Below are 22,476 nucleotides of genomic sequence, written 5' to 3' on the forward strand. Positions count from 1 at the left end.
AGAACCCAACATGGCGAAATCTCAACACTTAATGGCAGAGTAGTACAGAATAAGCCTGCCAAGGAGACAGAGAAGAAGGATCCTAAGAAGCAGGCGAAAAGCCAGTAGAGTATTAGCGCCCAGAAGCCAAAGGAAGAGAATGTATCAAGGAATGTGTGGTTAAATTCAAAAGCTGCTGAAAGGTCGGATAAGATAAGGAATAAAAAACATTCCTTGAATCTAGAAAGATGTAGGTCACTGGTGACCACAGCAGAAGATGAGAAAGAAATGATGGCGCTAGAATTCATATTGGAGTGGACTGGAGAGTAAGTGAGAGGTGAGGAAATGAAGCCAGTGAAACTAGACAACTCTTTCTACCACTTTGGCTATGAAAGGGGATGACAGCAATAGGGAAGAAATGAATTGGGTTGAGGAAAACAATATTTTTGTTTTTTTATTTCTTTCTTTATTTTTGCAATGTGAGAGACTCTAGATTGTGTCTAAAAATATTATTCTAATATTTTGAAAGGAGATTACTGGTGTACTTTCAGTACAGTGCTAGGCTGTACTTTTTACAACAATTTACAACTCTGTAATGGCCAACATGGACATTTTTATTACTAGAAACATAAATTTAATCCAGAGTAAATAGACTACCAGTGTGAACCAATGGACCTGCTGGACATTAACCAGTGTTGTATCTAACCCAGAAATTATATCCTAACATTTCTTTGTTGAATTGACTATATATGTCATGTTTCCAGTGCTTTTTGGGCTGGTTTTACTGTTTTACCTGCCCCCTCCGTTATTTAATGAATTAAATAAAATCATTGTCATGTGCTTGTTTTGCATTTGCCTGAGAATCATGATTTTTACCATTGTAAAAATTATACTTTCATACTTGCCAAACCAATTTTAAGAAGAAAGCGGAGAGATCAGATCAAGCACCAGCTTCATGAAAATGAAAGAAACATATTCAGAAAAATGCAGGCTGCAGAACAATATAAAGAAGAAGGAAGTAGGCAACAGTAGAGCTGAGAAAATCCTAGGAAGGACACGAACTTTCAAAATATAAAGCCATAACTATTTAGGGTTTTAAGTTTGAGGACTACAGAATTTGCACTATGAGTTCATAAACAATTTCTGGTCAATACTTATTTTAAGTGAATAAACTACAAAAGATAGAGACTTACTCAGAGACTGAAAGCTGAGTATCGTAAGGGGCTTTTGGATGCATTTGTGAATGGGAATCCAAATGCAATGGATTAGTTTAACCGGTAATATCTTTACATTTCCAAATTCAGATGTTTACTTCTAGGCAAAGTTCAACAAGCATCATCGGAACATCTCACTAGTTTTGGTGCCCTACCACCTCTTCATGGCTGCTCACCCAGCGCTAATGTAGATGATGCTCCACACAGCCCAGGAAAGCAGTGGTCATTATGGAAACAGAGCACATGTGGTTAAAGACAGCAGCACACTCTGCCCTGAGCTCCCAAAATAAACTTGCTTACATAATATACAAAAACCTCCCAATCACTCCCTTGAGTTCCCTTGGCAGAACAGCCCATTTCCACCAAGAGGAACCATTCCATTATCCACGATAAGGACTCTACTCACTAACATTTTTGTCACTCTTACAATAAGACTTTTTGAACTTTTATCAGAAAGGTCTTTGCTAGCCCCTCTTGCTGCACAGAAATGGTCGTTACAGGAATCAAACTGGCTCAGCAAAAATAAAACATTAATCAACAGTAACCTTCTGTTTTATCTGTTTTCCTACCCAAGGCCTGATTATCTTGTGAACAGTCCATTCTAAGAGTCATTGTGACACTGCTTATTTGACCAATATGTTTATTCAGAGTTGCTCACCTCTTACTGTGATCTTTCTAGTGTAAATTTGTTTGGGGCAGGGATCTGACTGTTCACAAATTTTGCCTATTGCAATGCTTTTTCAAACAGAAAACAAAATTAATGTATTTTGATCGCAAGGATAATACTGATAATGATGATGAGAAGGCACAAAGGCCTGTGGGGAATGTTCTGAGACAGCTCAGAGCAGCAGAATGTTCATGACTATGGCTAGTGCCATGGCACAGTTACAGAAGCAGCATCAGAGATGATCGATTGGTCTTGGCACTGCTCACCTGGAAGACAGGCTCTAGCTGACTAAATTTCTATGCATTACAAATGACTGGTTAGCAAAGAAATGGGGTTCCAATGTCTGATTCATTAAAAAGAGAGAGAAAGAGAACACTTTCTCATTGGCTTTTTTCTTTTTCTATGTAGAATTCATATGTCGTTACTATACTTTATCACTTGCTCTCCTTATTTGTGATAAATATAAGAAGGTCAAATTGTTACCTGTCTTACTACATAGTATTAAGAGGGGAAAAAGCCCTGGTGGACACCTTTTGCTGCAGCCAACAACATGCCCATTACCCCATCCTACAGAGCAGTTAGAGGGAGGAAGAAATGTATCAGTGCAGGTGACTGTTCCTCCAAGGGTGTGCAAGACCATAGGCAGGAAATAGGATGCAAAACATTTTTATTTGCTGCAGAAGAAATGGTTCATCATCAGTCCATCATGTTTTGCCAGGCAGAGCTCCAATCACCTCCTACAACTGGGGCAAAGCAAGGAGGGGAGCAAGCACAGAGAAGGAAAGTGTAAGGAGATGGCCTGAGGGCTCATTTCCACTCCTGTCCCAGAGCCCCCTTGGTAAAAAACACAACAGTGGCCGCCATTTATGAACATTTAACATGTGCCAGACTCTGAGCTAAGTGCTTCCAGTATGCCAGCTAATTTAATCCTTCCAACACCCATTATGAGGTAGGTATAATTAACTCCTCTTTACTCTTTCAGAAACTGAGCCTTTAAGACATTAAATAACTTGCCCCAAAGCACACAACTGCCAGGTGTTGGAGTCAAATCCCAGGCCCATCTGACTCTACAACCTTACCCTCAATCATTATGTTATGTTAATGCCATAGAAAACTAGCAGTCATTAAGCCTCCTCTAGTCTAACCTTTTACTGAGTGCACAAATTCCCTTGACAACACCCCAGTCACATGGCCGTCTATGGCTCTGTAACCTCCATTAAAGGAGCAGTACTGCATAGCCTGGCATTTCTCAAACTTGTACCTGAATCCTCAGAGCAGATAGATTCTTAACACCCATTTGTACCCAAAGGACATTCAAAGCCATAGTCTAACCATGCCCCCTCTCCTAGAGGGTCAATTATACTTAAAGAGATGGAGGAGCAATTATATTTTTTATTAAAACAAACAAATATGGCTAAGTCCTCACTTAGTGAAATGACAAAAAACAAAACCAATTTTATTGTAGGCTAATTGATATAAATAAGTTATGTTCTATGGCCTATTTCCGGTCACAAAAACATCACCAAACTTCTAAAGAAAAACTAAAACACTTCTAATACTAAACATTGAAATAAATGTGAGTGATATGTACATTTAAGAAAGATTAATAAAAACAGGAAAATCATTATTTACCCACTGCCTCAGAGTCCCCACAAGGAAAATGCCTAGTGGAGCCGCAGAAGCAGGGCCACCTACCCTCCAGACCCCAGAATATTAGAGCCACCAGCAGTGTGCAACCTCAGCCTGGAGAAGCTGCTGGCATTTGACTGCAACCCACAAGAGTGGCCAAGTGGGCTGAGCCTGCGAAGCCACAGAGGCAGGGCTTTCTGGGCCTTGGGAACCCACCTCTCACTGGTGTGCCCAGGATGTAGGACATGGAGTTAAAGGAGTTCATTTCTGGAGCTTTAAGACTTACTGTCTGTCCTGCTGTGTTTTAGATTTGCTTGGGACCTGTCTTTCCTTGCTTTTGGCCCATTCTTTCCTTCTGAAATAGAAATGTTTACCAAATCTCTGTTACACCATTGTGTCTGGAAAGTAAATAATCATTTTCGATTTTACAATCCTAAGTCTCAGGAAACTTGCCCTGAGTCTCAGTTGAGACTTTGGGCTTTGGACTTTTAAGTTGGTACTGGAACAAGTTAATACTTTTGAGACTAACGGAATGGAAAGATAGTATTTACATGTGAGAAGGACATGAGTTTTTTGGGGCCAGGAGCAGAATGCTGTAGTTTGGAGGTTTGTTCCCTCCAAACCTCATGTTGAATTTTGGGGCCTAATGGAAGGTGTTTGGGTCATGGGAGTGGATCTCTCATGAATAGATGAATGCCCTTCCTCAGGGATGAGTGAGTTGACTTCTTGCTCTATTGGTTCTTGTTAAAAAGAGCCTTGCTCCTCCCACCTTTTCTCTTGCTTCCTCTCTCACAGTGTGACCTCTACATATGCCACCCCCAGCTCCCCTTTATCTTCTGCAATGAACGGAAGCAACCTGAGGCCCTCACCAAATGCAGATGTCAGTGTCATGCTTCTTGTAGAGTCTGTAGAATGATGAACCAAATAAATCTTTTTCTTTGTAAACTACACAGCCTCAGGTATTTCTTTATAGCAACACAAAACAGAATTAAGATACCCACTTATTCCAGTTTAGGGTCTTAAGTGGCCAGAGCCTCTCTCAGCACCTCAGGGAACGAGGTGGGAACCTGCCCTGGTCAAAACATCATTCCATTGCAGGGTGCACTCACATCCATGCCCACATTCCCTCAGACTGGGCAATTTAGACATGCCAATTCACCCAACATGCACATCTTTGGGAAATGGAAAGAAACCAGAGTACTCGAAGAAAACCCATGCAGACATGGGAAAAAATGTGCAAACTTCACACAAACAGTGGCTCTGGCCAGGAATTGATTATTTTTCTCATCAATATTATAACAAAACAACATTGAACAAAAACAATGTTATGTGAGGATCAGCTGTATACTGTGGAATTAATCGCAACATCATTTATGAAACCTTAAAAATTAGCACTTGCATTGAACAATTACATTCTACAACACCAGAAGCTGCAATCCCACGTGACTCCCCACCCCAAACTGATACTACTACCAGTTCAAATTCTGTCTGCTGTACTTAGTAGTACTTCAATGCAAAAGAATGAGAGGAACTGGTTTAGTGGACTAAGCATAATCTTTGGAATCTAAGTCCAAAGTTCATATCCCATCACTACTTCTAATCTGCTATCAGCTTAATCATGAACAAATTACTTAATCTGTCTGAGTCTCAATTTCCTTATCCACAAAATGGGAATGCTATTGCTTACTTCTCAGAGTTGTTGGGGGGATTAAATGAGACACGTATAAGTGTCCAGAATAGTTCCTGGCACGTCAGAAATTATCAATATGGCTTCCTTCCCCCCTCATTCTCTGAAATCCACTCTAAATTACTATGTTCAGCATAATCAACCCTCCCAGCACCACAGAGGGGCTCCTGCTTGTCACTGAAGCTTCCTGAACCTCTTTTTATACTACCCTTGACAAGACTCAGTTAATGAACATTGCTAGAGATTAGCTGGTGTGAATCACAGGCTCTGTCTCTATTTCCTTCCTCACCTCCTGTCTAGCTTTCCTCACTGGAGAGCTGCCATTCCTCCCACTGGCAAGATTTGAGTACTGCCTGTACACTACTAGGCCACATCTAGTCACCTGTAATCTCAAAGCAATGGTCATTTGAGGTATCTGAATAGGAGCACAAAGATATCTAAAGCTGCAAAAGGATCCGGGTTTCCCTAGAAAGATGACCTTATCATCTCAGAGGAATTTGCAAAGTGCACAACTTGGGAGGAAGAAGTGACTTCTTCCTTGGGGCTACTGAAAATTGTTCACTTTGGTTTTATAGATCCCTCCATTTCTGACTTAGGCTAGGGGGAACCATTCATCAATAACAGAGAGGTGGAAAAGGGATTTGCAAACAAGGATCCACACTTAATCAGCAGGTGCCAGAAATTGCATCCTAGTGCTGTGAGCACTCCTTACACTGACAGAAGTGGCAAAGGGAACAAGGGGTCCAGGTGGGCCCCAGGCTGTGTCCCAGTCTCACAGCTGATAGCTCGGCTCTTGAAACCCCAGGGGATGGCTGGTTGGGGTGGTATTACAGGGCTGGTAAAGTGTTGCTTTTTAAAAATACACATTTTATTGTGATAATGGGATGTTAAAGAAAGAAAGAGAAAGGCAGGTGCCCCTTGGGAGTCATTCAACAGCGTTACCACATGTGATACCTAGGAAAGCATTTCCCTTTTTGCTTAGAAACAACCAGCTACCCAGGTGGTGCCTGGGTAAGGTTTCCTAGCCAGCACCTCTTTGACCTGGTGAGGAAGGCAGTAACAATTTAGCTCTCTTTGTTTCTTCCAGCCGCCATCTAATTCATGGGCAGTGGTCTGACTTCTTCTTCTTTATGCTTTTCCCTGGAGCAGCAGGGTCATTGCTCTTTGAACTCAGCTTTCTGAACTGGAAGGAATGGGCCCAAACCAGGCTGTCATGCGGCCATCCCAACCCACTGTGGGCTCAGGGGGTTTCCTCCGTTTCTGTGAGAGCAAGGGCAGGGACACAGTGTTGTGGCCAGGAAGGTCTGATGAGCAGCTACTCTGTCTCGCTCAGCTTCACAACTCTCTACCAATCAGCTAAGTAAACGGATGCCTCTATGTCTCTCAACTGAACCACAAGTTAATTGGAAAGTCATCCTGCAAACCTGGGTATTGGGGAGTGAATAAAATCCTCTCTCTCTGACAAGGCTAGTAGTTCCTTCAGCCAGTTGCTGGTTGAGAAATTCTTATCGGTAGTGCCCTTTATATACACAGTTGAAGTTGATATGCCTTTAAAATTCTCTTATCATATCGATTTTTACTTCTTAGCACATTATAAACCCAGTAGGACAAACTGTTAAAAAAAATTGTTAAAAAGGACTGTCTACAAATCTATTAATCCTGGGATACAAAGTGTTGGATTTTTCCATCAGCCAAGGTTATTATTGTTCATTTTGTGCTCTGAAGGTGCTTTTCCCTTTGTCTAATGAGCTAAAGCTTCAGGACAACCCTGTTAGAGGGGCTGATGCCATAGCAGTCATTATCTTCATTTTCTCCACAAAGTGTCAAGAAAGGAAGTGATATACTAGAGGTCCTGGAGCCTCTGCTTGAACTAGGACTTGAACCCTTATACTCCAGAGCAAGAGGCTGAGACTTGCCCTTCTAACTTTTACCACCACTAAGCTAGCCATCCACCCCCTGAAGGGGGCTGCCCATTTTAACCTTTCTTATTTACACATCTGTTTATTAAATCCCACTTTAGAAGAGATGAGAGGCAAAGAGAGAAATTAAGAAAATATTCAAATCATAAGTCATTGTGTCCTCACCAGATGGAAGAAAAATAAAGAAAAATTTAGCAATTCTTTCAGATGAGTTTAAGGAATGTCCCTGTGTGTCTTGAATGGCAAGAGAAAGAAAAACATTCCCCTTTCAATGGGTACTTCCTCTGCTTTAGACTGGCAAGAAACGCCTCAATAACAGGTTGTACAGAATGTTACTTCAAAGACCTCAAGTTGGCACTTTGGATGCTCTTGCCACAAACTGTATCCAAAAATGATTTAACTTCCCCCAGCCAGTGATGCGTACAAATGGTGCACACACCACTAACCACACATGCACGCAATGTATGAATTCCCACATTCCTGATTTCTCATTCCAACTTAAGAATACTTTTTCCAGAGCTAAGAAGACATGAATCAAGTTTGTAAAAGGATATGTGAGAAAATGCCAAATGAAAAATGAAAATCAGATGCTTTTAAAGGCAGAGCCTGAAGTGCTTTGCTGAGATGTTCTGCACCCTAAAGGCCATTGAATCCTGTAGACCAAAGGGTCATAGGGTATGGCAGCAGGAGGAAAGCAGTTTAGTAGTTCGTTAAAGTAGTTATAAAATAGTTAAATCTTCTGAAGGAATGGTATTTCTGAGTAGTTCTTATGGGCATAGCATCCCTGCAACTCAAGATACTTTTCTGTATCATTGTTGCTGTACTTTCAGCTGGTGGGATTCTTGAGAATGAAATAAGTCATTCCCTATCAAAATGAATCCCGATAGCTGACTGGGCCTAGAAAAAACAACAGCAGCATATTTTTTCAGCCTAGTGCATTAATAGACTCACAAAAAGATTTATTGGGAACATGGAGTGGTGGGAAGGTAATATTTTACATCATAGTTTTTATTTTTGATAAACCCCTGATGTGAATTCCTATGTTCTGAGCCAGCTTCTCATCAACAGAATTAAAATGTTCTCTGCCATCCCAGTCATAGCACGATATTGATCACAATGCATTGTAAACTCAGCCACCTTCTCTGGAAATTGCTGTGCATGGGACTAAGTGGATTTACTGACAAGGTAACTGCCAGCCTTAGAAATATTCTGTTGATGGTGACCTGGCAGATTTTATGTATGCCACTGCTTAAGAGTCCCCATATTGGATAAAATTTAGAAAATTTTATTGCCCAGTAGGATATCAAAAATCCAGATAAAACATTCATCAGAAACATAACTTATGAATGCCCTCTACTCTATATGGTTTTTATATTTTTCTGAAAATCTTGATTTGAACAGTGCTTAACTAAGAGCATGTCTATACTATATGGTTATTGTCATTTTTTTATTTGAATGGGGCATTATGATTATTCAAGGGAAAGACAGATTTGAATGGCATCACGGAAGAGGAAATGTGATAAGTAGCTAGAACAACATCTAAGGAATGGCAGTGTTGACAGATACTAAGCCATGCCCTTTCCACGATATACATGTCAATAATTTCTGCTTGACTGAGACTAATTACAGCAGAAATAATTACTTAGATAAATACAGAAACATGGAATTTAAAACAACTGATACCACACAAAAGACTACATCTCTCCTTTTTTGTTTTCCCCAGAATCACAATACCAAATATTGACAAGTCTAGTTCTGGTCAATGAAATATTCTTGTAGTGTGATTTCTGAGAGAAATATTGAGCCTGCAATATATCATCTAAATTATGTCAAGTTGCTTTTTGAACTGCCTTTATCCATCTTTAGTCTTATAAATACTGAGAGAATCCTAAAAAAAAAAACAAGAAAAAAAAACTCTTCCTGATTTTCAAATAATTCCTTTTTCATTATATCTGGCATAAGTGATCAGGGCGTAGCATACTCTGAGGTTTGACCTTACAAACAGTATTAGTGGGCAACTGAGAAGAAACATCAATCATCAATATTGGGCAAAAGCTAACAATTTAATGCAATTTTTAAATTGGGTTAAAAAAAGAAATATTAACAGTCAAAAGCTTTGGGTAACGTCTAACTCTTTGCTATTGAGCTCTAGCTTAGAGAAGTTACAAGAGCCCCCTGTGTCTTTAGAGAGTTGCTTTATTGTCTTGGTTTTACAGAGGAGAGCTCAAGTTCAGAGAAGTGGCTTCTTCCAGGAGTTATAAAGGAGAACTTGTCTCATACACAGATACATTTCTTAATAGAGTCTAACGTTCTCCTTCTATGTCTGTCCTTTGCTAAAATCTGTCCTGAATTTTCTTTGACATGATCCCTCCTACTATGCAAGAAATCCCTCCTACTGTGCAAGAAATCCTCATTGTTTGAGTAGGGGTATGGAAGGCGGGATGTCTAGCATATGCTTTTCCGTAACATTGAGGTACGATATAGACAAAATGTACATATTACCTGTAAATGAGCAGAACTGAAGGTTTTTTACAATGCTATACTAGGTAAGATATTACAATCTTCATTTGCAAGATGCCATCAAATGTAAAATATATCACTGATTAAATAACATTTTAAGGAAAAAAGAAGTCTACCTGAAATGCACAGACACATTCCACTGTAAGACATGTGAAAAGATAAAGATTATATGGGTTGGAATAGAGGAAACAGGGAATTACCACTATATCTTCCCTACCAAAGTGTGTGTTCTTTTTAAGATACTCAATTTTCAGATGAAACAATATATAGTCCTCTCTGTAACTAGCATTATTGCATCTCTTAAAAAAAACTTTTAAATAATAGAAATGAAAAAGAAGGGGTGATGTCTCTAATAGTTAGAGGGCCTCAGAAGGGGGGCATTCCCTGCCTCTAAAAATATAAAAGCAAAATTTGGATCATCAACCTTCAGCATACAGTGGGAGAAAGAGTATGATTTCTTCCAACTCAAAAATTCTGTTGTTTTATTAGAATTAAGAAGAAAGTAAAAATGTTTCAATTGACATAACTAACCAATAATAATAGCAATACTAGTAATTACTAACACCATGGCTCATCTCGAGAAATAAAGAAACACTGGTCAACAATCTCAAATGGAAGTGGATGGAAGAGAGGAGCTGATGGCAGTTAAATTACTTTCTCCCTCTCCATTATTTTTAGTTAAATCATTTTACATAACCAACAGACCTTTCTGCTTAGTAATCCACTAAGAAATTAAAGGGTTTGTCTACAGTTGACAGAAGCCATCATCAGCCACAAATAATCAGTTCATCATTTCAGCCTTGAAAATGCCCAGATTTTATTAATCAAAACTGGCTATAGACTTTGTAAAATCATATCTAGGTCTGACAAAGAGAATTGTAAAAAATAATCATGAAATACAAATCTGGAAAGAGCAATAAGAAAGCAAACAAGTTGTTGAACTGTTAGAGAAATCTGGAGATGAACTCTGGGAAGAACTTGGTGTCCCCATTACCTGGAAGACTTGGGCTTGGTAATGAGGTAAGCAGGCTGCTGCAAGCTGAAATCTGAAAAGTCCATGTGCTCCTCTCCACCCTTTGGCTACTAGGGCCAGCTAAAATGACAAGTTCTGCACCTTCCCTTCCACTGAGATGCTAACTCTTACCTCAGAATTATAAACGTGGGGCCCTGGCTTCATATTGGCTATGTTTCCTGGAAGAAAATGGCAGTCAATTGCTTCTATTTGGAGCTTAAGAGCACACTGAAAACATTCAGATTGTGTTGTTATTGAGGAAGATGGTTGTGCAGTGGGCAGGGAGAGAAATGAAAAGAGAAAGAAGAAAAACAGCTTTGCACCGTCCTAATGCATGTCTAATCTGTAACTCTATGCCAGGGGCCCTCACACCAGGGTGCTGAAAGGATGTTCTAATTACCTAATGCGGAAGGCCCTGGCATTGTCCTTGGCCTTTTTATCAGAAACCCAGGTGCAAATCAGAGAGCTGTCAGGTAGCAAGAGTGTCTTGTAGAACAGCAGAAGGCAATATGGAAATGAAGGTAACTTGGCCCGTCAGCTAAAATTACAGGGAGCAGAAACAAAAGTCAAATCAAATGTTATTGTTTCCTTGCCACTGCCCAGTGCAACCAAGCATATGGAAAGCTTGAATTCTCTCTAGCCATGATAGAAAAGAAGGAAAAATATGATTCCATCTGAATAAACCCAATCTTCTTATAGCAGAAAATGGCTCTTTTTTCTTCCTTCTTTTTGCAGATTCTTAGCAAAATCTACTAAAAAGAGACCTTGGAAATTTAGATTAGGGATCTGTGTTTAAAGGCCTATTAGCCAGATGAATCTTGGTCCAAATGACTGATAGCTTTTGGCTTAACATCTTTCTGGAAAAGTCAGGTTTTTCTTCTTCTCAGGCTTGTGTTTGTTCTTTTTTATTTTCCTGGCCAGTTACCTGCAGTGGCTTATAAAGAGAAAAGCAGAGGAACGTCTAGTGGGGGGTGGGGGGACAGTTAGGGGTCCTGGGGTCTTTCCCCATTTCTGTAATGACCTTCAGGCAAGTTGTTGACACTTCCTGAGCCTCCATTTTATCACAACTCAAAGGAGGAATCTGAACTTACAATATTTAAGCTTCTTTGATGTTCTAAAGCCCTGATTCTTTGATTTATTAATCCTCACTTTGAACGCCTCCTTACTGACATCTTTATTCTCTTCATAGGGACCATTATGTTGGATTTTTCTCTCCTTCTCCAGCAATATAATTCAAATTCTTCTGCCTGCCTTCCCAGGGATGGTTTCTGTAACTTTAACAACTTTTGCTGCTCTCCTCTGCACCTTTCTAGAATTACATCTCAGTGGTAGCAAACATTCAGACTGTGTTGTTATTGAGGAAGATGGCTGTGCAGTGGATAGGGAGAGTACAGTGCACAATCTGAATGAAAAGAGGCTCAAATGAAAGCCTGACCGGTGCCAACATAGGAGAATCACCCTATGCACCCTTCCCCATGTTTGACAGATTCACGCATCTGACCCCATGTGCTGTGCTCTGCAGGGTGCAAGTAGAGAGATCAGTCCGGTCCTAGACTGACTCTGCCACCACAGGCAGTGACTTTGTTCCAGCAGCATCCCCTCTTTGGAGTTCAGCTTCTTTCTCAGCTAAAGAAAGGAGGGGATCATCTGACTGAGCTGTCTTCCAGCTCTGTGATAAATTATTCTGAGATGATCACAGCTCTTACACCCATGCTTGCTCCAAGCAATCCCAATTATATTTCCTGTTTATGTAGTTCATTTTTATTTCTTCTCTTAAATACATTACCAAAACAACAACAACAACAACAACAACAACAACAAAAAACCCTCTCCTTTTGAAGACCATCCCAGAGGAATCCTACTTCATTTAAAAATGGTTAACTTTGTGTTTAAATGTCATTTCCCAGAGAAGAGCTATTAACATCCACTTGGTGTCAGGGCCCCTCTTCCATTAGCAGGTCATTAATAATCAAGTTAGTCATAACAGGCTGACACGGTATTTTGTAGAATTCAATATGTACAACCAGGCTCGTAGTGACTCATTGATAAGTGCAGATTTGATTCATTTTGAGTAAAATAGATTTTTTAAAATGTCGATATGATTAGGTGGTGAGAATTGGCAAAATTGAATCAGTAGAAAATCTGAATGAATGAATCTGAATAAATTGATTTTTATTTCCTAGGAATAACAAGTTTTAAGTATTAAGTAACTATTATGTGCCAGACATTATTTTAAGTGCTTTATATATAACAATGTTTACTTTAGTGATGGTTACGTTAGGACAGGTGGCTAAAAATGTGTCAAATAGCAGGACTCCCTAAATATATTCTAATAATGCAATGGAGCCTCTAGGAGTCCTTAATCTTTGCCAAGGATCACAAGCTCACATGCCTCCAGAATCTGGGCCACTCGTATAAATAAATGAAGAGAGCCGAGTATGAAACAATAGGAAAGAAAGTAGACTATGGAGAACAGGAGAGTTCAGGCTCCAACTGGTCATTGCCTTGCTAGAATGCTATGTTGTACCTCAACTTGTGACATTTTCTTCAACAAAATCCAGAAATCTTCATATAAATGTGGTATTCCCCTCTTGTTTCTAAAACACTGGACAGGCCAAACAAAATACATCTCAGAGATACATGTGCCTCCCTTGCCCCCACTCATGGCCTTTTCATTTGTATACATCACACACTCCTGTTCTGTTAAAGGCAACCTCCTATTATGTACAGTGGGAGACCCTGGCTTTGGAATGCCTAATGTAGTAGCTGAGTGACCACTTTGACTAGGGACTCACTTTCCTTCTGTGTAACTCCTTACCTCCTTTGCAACCAGAACTTTCCCTTAGTAAGCAGTTCAGCTATTCCATCCTCCTTGAGATGGTTTTCCTCTCCTATATTTCTTCCTTATTGCATCATGCCCAGTGATGGCAGAGGGTCAATAGGCTGTCCTTGAAGATGCAGGTTCTTCATCCCTGGATGACTTCCTGCAGCTAAAGGCCATAGCCATCACTACTACTCATGAAGGACCTCATAAGCAGCCTTCCCATTCCCCAAGACTTCACTTTCAGAGTACACTTGCAGAAGATTTGAACCTCCCTCTGAATCTTCCAAGAACTACACCTCAGTCTCTTTTCCTACTACCTGGGATCCTCCCTCAAGAACCATAAATTCCCATTTCCTCCTGCTTGGAACTCTTAGTTTGGTTTCCTTCCCTAGTGTTTGAGACAGACAAGTCAAAGTACGTTACAGCCAGTGAAAATATAATGGAGTAAGGATGATGGTGATGCAGACCCCTCGCTGTGTAATCAATGTCTGATGCAATATTGTCCCATAGCAACAATATCAAACTTAGAAAGTTAGTTCTGAAGTACTGTTGTGTGCATACCACCATGACACTGGATGAGAGATGATTAGATCTTTCCACGTAAGTGTCCATTAAAGGACAGGGGTATATCCCACCATTTCCCCAAGCCCCATCTACCCTCTGTGAAGTTTTTTTGAAGATGTATGACTTATCTTGAAAGTTTATAAGCATTTTTGCATTCTGCTCCTTGTTATATTTACCTAAATTTTAAAATATCTTAGATTATTTATATACATAAAAGTAACCACTCTCCAAAATGTAAGCTATATTTATTCTGGGCTTCCAGTATACCCCATATGCTATATGCTATTATACATACTTGGCAATATACGAACCCTAGACTGAGAACCACAGACCAATATAATGGCTTAGACTAAACTTTATAGGCAAACCTAAAAATTTGATTATTTTCATGTGCAAAATTATTTCCATGGAGTTGCCTTACAAGTTATAAATACAATTTGAGGCATGCCTTTTTCCAAATTTGAGACTTACTACAAATGGCCTATCTTCAACATTCATACTTTCCATAAACATTTGTTGAAAAGGTAAAGAAAATCCATCTCAATTGGTGGCCAAGAATATGCTATGTACAGTACTTTCAAACTTCAAAGTAAGCTTATGAAGTACTAAAAGGAAAACCTATTTTTCTACTCACACATTTCTGACACCAAATGTGTGAGTTTTCCACACTAAGCAATTCTCCAGTTCCCTGTGGACACCAAATGAGTGTCATACAATTTTAATTCAATTTTGGCACTAACTTAGGGCAGATCCCACAGGTTAAGGGCTCAGTTTCACAAGGCTGTTCCCCACTTCAGACACCAATCACAGCACTAGGTCCTCACGTTGCTCTCACTAATGTCCAATTGAGCTACAAGGTGGGGATTCCCATGACCTCCTCCTCAGGTTTGATAATATGCTAGAGCAGTTCACAGAACTCAGGGAAACATTTTACTAATGTTTACTAACTTATTATAAAGAACACAGATGGGCAACCCAGATGAAGAGGTACACAGGGCAAGGTCTGGAACTGTCCTCAATGCAGTAGGTTTGCCCCATGGAAATGGGATGTATCACTCTCTCAGCAGGTGGATGTGTTCACCAACCTGGAAACTCCCCAGGTCCTATTGTTTAAGATTTTTATGGAGGTTCTATTACATAGGCACAACTGAATAAATAATTATTTAATTGGTAATCAACTCAATCTCCAGTCCTTCTCCCGTCCCCTCCTCGAGTCACATGGTTTGCTCCTCTGGCAATCCTAGCCCTCACCCTAAGCTACCTAGAGGCCTCTAGCCACCAGCCATCTCCTTAGCACACGAAAAGACACTCATCACACAGAGATCCTGAGGGTCTTAAAAGCTCTTGTGTCAGGAACTAAGGACAACTATTATAATAAAAGATACTCTTATCACTCCAATCATTCAAGAAATTACAAGGGTTTTAGAAGTTCTGGGTTAGAAACCAGGGAAAGAGACAAAATACATATTTCTTATTATGTTATAAATACTATTGGTATTCATCATTTTACAAATTAACACAGAAGGGGGTGGTCAAACTGCTAATGGGGGCCCTGATCATAAAGCCAGCAGAAAGAAGCAGTAGAATAGATCCTAAAAGAAGGGAGGAAGGTCCCTTGGAATGAATGTTGTCTGTACCCAAGGCAGGCATAATACAGAAGTAAACCAAAAATGTGTCTAAGACAGGTCTCAATCAGTTTAGAGGTTTATTTTGCCAAGGTTGAGGTCATACCCGGGAAAAAGAGACACAAGCTATTGTAGGATCTGTGGCCAGCACTTTTTCCAAGGAGAGTTTTGCAGGCTTCAATAGTTAAGGGAGAAAAAGCAGACAAGAAGGGAAAGAGGAAGGGAAATAAAGGGAAGGGCAGACAAATGAGAAAGTGGTTATATTCTTTTGAGGCTTTGACTGGTGCTCACTGAATCCGTGTGTTGCATGTGAAAATCAGGGGGTAGAGGAACAGTTTTCATCTTGTGCTCAGTCTGTACGTTCCATAAGATAATCTTATAGTAGTGGAAGAAATCAAACATACATTTATCTCGGGGTGGGCAGATGGGTGATTTCTAGTTTCCTCTCATCCCACACCCATGAAGGTAAGCTGTTAATTTACATTGTCAGGGTAAGGAAGCCACTTGGGGAGATACGTGGCATTCTATCATGTAGCTATTTGTTTAGGAGCAAAAGGAAAGGCAAGGTTGTTTTGCATGACTCAGTTTCCAATCTTAACTCTTTCTTGTGGCATAGTAAGTTTAGGGTACCACGATTTTATTTTCCTTTAACACAAGATAGTTTAAAAAGGTTCCCAACCAAAACTGGTTAGCCATATGTAGAAAGCTGAACCTGGATCCCTTCCTTACACCTTATACAAAAATTAATTCAAGATGGATTAAAGACTTTAATGTTAGACCTAAAACCATAAAAATCCTAGAAGAAAACCTAGGCAATACTATTCAGGACATAGGCATGGGCAAGGACTTCATGACTAAAACACCAAAAGCAATGGCAACAGAAGCCAAAATTGACAAATGGAATCTAATTAAACTAAAGAGCTTCTGCACAGTAAAAGAAACTACTATCAGAGTGAACAGGCAACCTACAGAATGAGAGAAAATTTTTACAATCTACCCATTTAACAAAGGGCTAATATCCAGAATCTACAAATAACTTAAACAAATTCACAAGAAAAAATCAAACAACCCCATCAAAAAGTGGGCGAAGGATTTAAACAGACACTTCTCAAAAGAAGACATTTATGCAGCCAACAGACACATGAAAAAATGTTCATCATCACTGGCCATCACAGAAATGCAAATCAAAATGGCAATGAAATACCATCTCACACCAGTTAAAATGGCAATCATTAAAAAGTCAGGAAACAACAGGTGCTGGAGAGGATGTGGAGAAATAGGAACACTTTTGCACTGTTGGTGGGACTGTAAACTAGTTCAACGATTGTGGAAGACAGTGAGGCGATTCCTCAAGGATCTAGAACTAGAAATACCATTTGACCCAGCGATCCCATTACTGGGTATATACCCAAAGGATTATAAATCATGCTGCTATAAAGACATATGCACACGTATGTTTATTGTGGCACTATTCATAATAGCAAAGACTTGGAACCAGTCCAAATGTCCAACAACGATAGACTGGATTAAGAAAATGTGGCACATATACACTATGGAATACTATGCAGCCATAAAAAAGGATGAGTTCATGTCCTTTGTGGGGACATGGATTAAGCTGGAAACCATCATTCTCAGCAAACTATCACAAAGAGAAAACCAAACACCACATGTTCTCACTCATAGGTGGGAACTGAACAATGAGAACACTTGGGCACAGGATGGGGAATATCACACATCAGGGCCTGTTGTGGGGTGGGGGGAGGGGGGAGGGATAGCATTAGGAAAAAATACCTAATGTAAATGATGAGTTAATGGGTGCAGCACACCAACATGACACATGTATACATATGTAGCAAACCTGCACATTGTGCACATGTACCCTAGAACTTAAAGTATAATTTTTAAAAAAAAGGTTCCCAACCAAAAAATAAGATTCGATAAAATGAAAGCAGAGAGTTCTGAAAAACCAGAGCTTAGAAAATGCAGACAGACATATGTTGTTGGAATGAGTAAAGGACAAATAAATGAGAAATGAAGTGAAAGAATGTCTTAGGTTTCAAATGTGCTCCTTTTCAGCTCTGTATTATATGTGTATTCAAAAGAAATGGAAAAAAAAAGAATCCCAGAACATTTTTCTTTTAAGAGTCTTCATTCTTGAAGTGTGCTATAAAATCAAAAACATTTTAATTTAAAAAAAACTTTCTCCAACAAGAAAAGGGAAAGTTTTGGTTTATAAAAAGATTGCACTATTATTAAAAGGTATACGTTGGTTTCCAATTGCATTTATTAAATTGGAACTGTCTTCTAGTGAACCCACAGGCTCTTTATTCCAGACATGATTTTTGGATGGAAAGAACATGAACACTTTTAAGCTTCCATCTAGAACCTAAGAAGCTAAAGCAAAACAAAACAAAACTGCACATCACTGAGGCTTGAATGGCAGCGGCATAGTAAATGTTAAAGCAGCTTTATTGGGGTATATAGTTTATATACCATAAAATTCACTCGTTGCACATGCACAATTCAAAAATTCGTAGTAAATTTATAGAGTTGTGCAGCATACCCCAAAGTCCAATTTTAGAACATTTCTACCAATCTCAAAGTTCTCTCATGCTCATTTGCAATCAGTCCCAGCTTCAACCTCTAGTCCCAGGGAAACACTGCTTTCTTTCTCTATAGATTTGTATTTTCTAGAAATTTTGTTTAAATGGAATAATACAGTATGTAGTCTTTTGAGTCTAGCTTCTTTTGCTTTGCATAATATTTTGGAGTTTCACTGATGTAGCATGTATCAGTAGTTCATTTTTTGTGTTGCCAAATAGTATTACATTGTTCACACATACCATATTCTGTTTATGAATTTTGATTGCATTGGATATAGTTTTTGGCTAATATAAATAAATTCACAATAAACATTTGTGCACAAATTTTCAGGTGGACATATGTTTTCATTTCTCCTGAGTAGTTACCCAAGGAGCTGAATTGCTGGGTCACATGGTAAATATATGTTTCAATTTTCTGAAAATGCCAACATTTATAAAAATGGCTACACCAATTTACATTCTCACCAGGAATGTATGAGGGTTTGAATCTTTCCACATCCTCTCCAACACTTGGTATTTTCAATCTTTTTGTATTTTAGTTATTCTAGTGAGTATGCACTGGTCTCTCACCGAGATTTTAATTTGTATTTACTTGCTGACTAATGATATTGATCATGTTTTTAAGTTCTGTTTAGCCATTCATATGCCTTCTTGGGTGAAATGTCTTTAAATCTTTTAGCTCCATTATAATCAGGCTGTTTATCTTCTTCTTATGAAGAGTGTTTTTAAATTTTAGAGACAAGTCTTTCATCAGATATATAATTTACACATTTTTTTCATTGTGTATGGCTTATGCTTTCATTTTCTCAGTGATATTTTTGGAAAAGCAAAAGTTTTTAGTTTTTAAATTCTTACTTGGGAAGCTGAGGCAGGCGGATTACTTGGGCCCAGGAGATCAAGTGTAGGTAGCATGGGCAACATAGTGAAATCCTGTCTCTAAAAAACAAGGTTTTAATTTTGAAGAAGTTCAATTTATAATTTCTTTTTCTCTTTAAGATCTTACATGTTAGACCTAAAACCATAAAAACCCTAGAAGAAAACCGAGGCAATACCATTCAGGACACAGGCATGGACAAGGATTTCATGTCTAAAACACCAAAAGCAATGGCAACAAAAGCCAAAATTCACAAATGGGATCTAATTAAACTAAAGAGCTTCTGCACAGCAAAAGAAACTACCATCAGAGTGAACAGGCAACCTACAAAATGGGAGAAAATTTTTGCAACCTACTCATCTGACAAAGGGCTAATATCCAGAATCTACAATGAACTCAAACAAATTTACAAGAAAAAAACAAACAACCCCATCAACAAGTGGGCAAAGGACATGAACAGACACTTCTCAAAAGAAAACATTTATGCAGCCAAAAAACACATGAAAAAATGCTCATCATCACTGGCCATCAGACAAATGCAAATCAAAACCACAATGAGATACCATCTCACACCAGTTAGAATGGCCATCATTAAAAAGTCAGGAAACAACAGGTGCTAGAGAGGATGTGGAGAAATAGGAACACTTTTACACTGTTGGTGGGACTGTAAACTAGTTCAACCATTGTGGAAGTCAGTGTGGCGATTCCTCAGGGATCTAGAACTAGAAATACCATTTGACCCAGCCATCCCATTACTGGGTATATGCCCAAAGGACTATAAATCATGCTGCTATAAAGACACATGCACACGTATGTTTATTGCAGCACTATTCACAATAGCAAAGACTTGGAACCAACCCAAATGTCCAACAACGATAGACTGGATTAAGAAAATGTGGCACATATACACCATGGAATACTATGCAGCCATAAAAAAATGATGAGTTCATGTCCTTTATAGAGACATGGATGAAACTGGAAAACATCATTCTCAGTAAACTATTGCAAGGACAGAAAACCAAACACTGCATGTTCTCACTCATAGGTGGGAATTGAACAATGAGAACTCATGGACACAGGAAGGGGAACATCACACTCTGGGGACTGTTGTGGGGTGGGGGGAGGGGGGAGGGACAGCATTAGGAGATATACCTAATGCTAAATGACGAGTTAATGGGTGCAGCAAACCAGCATGGCACATGGATACATATGTTAACAAACCTGCACATTGTGCACATGTACCCTAAAACCTAAAGTATAATAAAATTAAAAAAAAAAAAAAGATCTTGCTTCTCTTTAATAGCTTGCTTTTAGTGTCACTTTAGTGCCCATGGTGACAAAAATTTTAGATTTTCTTCTATTAGTTTTATAATTTTTGCTATTACATTTAAATTTGCAATTGATTTTGGGTAATTTAGTTAATTTTTTATGTGATTTGAGAAAAAGATAAGTTCATTTTTTTGTATATGAATATTCAATTCTTCTGTAACCATTCTCGAAAAAGGCTATCATTTCTCCCACTGAATCACCTTGGTACATTTTACTGAAAAGCAGCTGACTGTAAATATAAGAGTTTCCTTCTGGGACTTCCTATTCTATTCCATTGATCTATCGATATGTTTATATTGCAATACCTGTCCTGTACCTGTTAAGGTAAGCTGCCTTGATTAGTGTTACTTTATAGTAAGTTTTGAAATCAGGAAGTGAAAAGTCATCCAAATGACTGTCTCAAATCTGCTGTTGATCTTCTCTAGCTAATTTTCATTTATTTTACTTTTCAAATCTAGAAATTCCATTTGTTATAGTTTTTATATCTCTGTTGAGATTCCCCCCTTTTGTTTTTTTAATCTTCTAACTTTACAACAGTTTTAGATTTATAGAACATTTGCAAGAATACTGCAGAGTTCTCATGTAGCCCAAACCAAATTTTCTATTTTTAACCTATTGTATTTGTCACAACTAATGAACCAGTTTTGATCCATTATTATTAAAATGCATACTTTACTCAAATTTCTTTAGTTTTTACCTAATGTCCTTTCTTAGTTCCAGGGCCCCATCCAGGATATTACATTCCATTTAATCATTATTTCTCCTCAGCCTCCTCTAGACTGTGACAAATTCTCAGGCTTTTTGTGATTTTAATGTCCTTGATGGTATTTTAAAGTAATGATTAGGTATTTTGTAGACTGTCCTTTGATTTTAATTTGATGTTTTTCTCATGGTTAGGGTTAGACTGAAATTATGGGCTTTTGGGAGTAAGACTGCAGAGGTATAAGTACTATCCTCATCACATAATATCCAGGGCACATACTATTAACCCGACATATCACAGATGACATTAACCTTGATCATTTGGCTTTAGAAGTATGTGGTTTCTCCACTGAAAAGTTGTTTTTTGTTCCCAATTTCCCATACTGTATTCTTCAGAAGGAAGCAATTATGCACATCTTTACACTTAAATACAGAGTTACCTCCACCTCTTTTAGATGAGAGTATTTACTAAATGATTTGCAATTCTTCTGTACGGGAGATTTGTCTGTTTTCCCTTATTTATTCAATAATTTATTCCTATTAGTAGGGAGATGGATATTTATTTTTACTTTGGGCTATAATCCAATACTGCATTATTTATTTTGTTGCTGAAATTGTTTCAGATTTGTCCATTGGGAGCTCTTTCATTTAGATCTTGTGTCTCTTTGCCACTCCTCCACTATTACCGTTTTTTGAGCATTGTCTTACTCTATGACACTATAAGCCACTCCAGGGTCATCTTGTATATCCCTGCCCCAACCATTTCTTCAAGGACTGCTGTGTTCTTCCAGTGGAGAATAGTATTAGAAACTAAAATCTGAGTGCTGGTGTCCCTATTTGTTTTCACACTGTCAATATATTTTCCTTTAATTCTTTGAATGTATTTATAGTAATTATTTGGTATCTTTGCTGATGCCAACATTTGGACCTACTAGATTTCATTTCTAATGACTGCTTTTTCCCTGAGTAAAGCTCACACTTTCCTATTTATTTGAATGTCTCAATTTTTTGTTGTTGAAAATTAAATTGTGATATTTTAATAATTAAATTATAACAATACACTATAGCAAATCTGGATTCTGATTTCCCCAATGGAAATTTTTTTAAAACTCACCTGGATTTAATTTATGGAATCCGTCTCTGCAATGGTGTGAAGCCACTGATGTCTCTGCTTAGATATTTTACTCTTATTTTTATTTTTCATCTGACTTGTTAGGAGGTTGCTCCCAAGTCTGCATAGTATCTCTTGCTTATTATTCAGGCTGTGATGGAGAAGATGCTGTCCTTAAAAAGTTCCATCCCTAAGGCATCCACCTCTCCCAGTGGAC

The sequence above is a fragment of the Hylobates moloch genome, unplaced genomic scaffold, assembly GCF_009828535.3.
Source record: "Hylobates moloch isolate HMO894 unplaced genomic scaffold, HMol_V3 SCAFFOLD_23, whole genome shotgun sequence".
In the NCBI taxonomy this organism is placed as follows: Eukaryota; Metazoa; Chordata; class Mammalia; order Primates; family Hylobatidae; genus Hylobates; species Hylobates moloch.